This window comes from Zeus faber, assembly GCF_960531495.2.
Source record: "Zeus faber genome assembly, chromosome: 3".
Lineage (NCBI taxonomy): Eukaryota > Metazoa > Chordata > Actinopteri > Zeiformes > Zeidae > Zeus > Zeus faber.
In genome coordinates, this window is record NC_137190.1 from 12,434,469 (window position 1) to 12,436,060 (window position 1,592).

The following is a 1,592-nucleotide window of genomic DNA, read 5'->3' on the forward strand; positions in this document are numbered from 1 at the left end:
TCGCGGTGTAGGTTCCACACAGCCTGATCTGCATATGACCGACCAATCATGGAAGTGGACCGCAAACAAAAAGCGCGCGTGCACACACACCACTGTAGCTTCCCCGTAGAAGTTTAACTTTGGCTTTTGAATCGGAATTATTTTGACTCACTCTAGACTCACTCCTGCAGCTTGACAACCACGAGGGCAGGTGTTGCACCCGATGACCCCCGGGCCCGTCAAAATTGCAGCCGTCGCTGGCAGAGTGCGATGCGACTCCAACCCGAATAAACCTCGAAAAAGTACGACGCCCTTTGCAACGCAAACCACCTTGAAGGACTCTTGAAGACATTTGTTATAACCCGCTGAGGAAATCATGTCGTTCACTCCACCAAGCTCTACCAGTCAAATTGAGAGTGGCCTCGGGCCTGGGGCCTTGGTCCGCAAAGGTCAAGTCCTCTGCCAGAAGATTTGGGAGAACTGTTTGACTCTGATCTAATCTTCCAACCGCAAAATAAAAACAGAAAAAAAAAATTCCTTCCTTCAACTGAGAACCACTTCAAGAATCAAAGCAACACTATCACACAGCGACCAGGGGGAAGTCATCCACGCCCTGATCGAGACGACTGTGACTCTCCCTCCCCTCCCGCCTCCAGCTGGCTCAGAACGCGGCGGCTCGGCCTCTCAGCGGTTCCAAAAGACAACGTCGCATCAGCGCCATCCCGGCTTCTCTCCGCTGGCTCCCTGTTCGCCTCAGAATCGATTTTTAAGATTTTGCCGTTCACTTTTTAAGCCCGCCTGGGTCCAACCCCAAGCAACAGAACAGAAACATGTCGGCCCCCGTATAAGCCGGAGTGCAGCCTCAGAGCCTCAGGCGGGCGGGGCCCTTCTGGCTGTTCCAAGGTCTAGACCTAAAACTAAAGGTGACCCTAACCCTAACCCTTTTCTGCCAGGGCCCCTCAGCTTTGGAGCGAGGGGCCCTGGCAGAAAAGGCAGACACGGCGGAGAAAACACAGCTGGCAGAGACATGTTCTTTTATTTTTTTCGGAGTACCCCCTGCAGTACCCCTATTTGGTAGACACTGTACGGGACGACCTTCGACCCCGCCACTGAATTCTCCAGCTTCAATGAGCGACGCCTGCGACTCCGACGAGTCGGCGTCTTAAGGGAACTCGTCGATTTTTTAAAACTCACATATCAAGGTGCTATTTGTGTATTGTGGTTGGTGTATAGCGCTAATTGACAATCATCCTTATATAGTTCATTATTGCAGCTGCTTTTTATTTATTTTTTTAACAGATACTACTACTACTACTAACTCAATTTCTTGTGTTGCTAGTGTGTCAATACCCTGTAAGGCCAATTATATTTTATTTCTTTCAGAAAAGAATGTGAACGACCATAGATGATTTTAATAGGTGAAATGGTCCTTCTCTCAGAGTGGTCTGAGTACTATACAGGCTACAGTGTGGTACACATGGTTTGAGTTCTGGACAAGCATTACACTGATGATTTTATTACCTTTAATTCGAACAAGGGAAAAGGGTACATTTGTAAAATGCAATTTATAAATAATGCAGTTGAATGCATATTCTCCTCCTCTCACTCCCTGT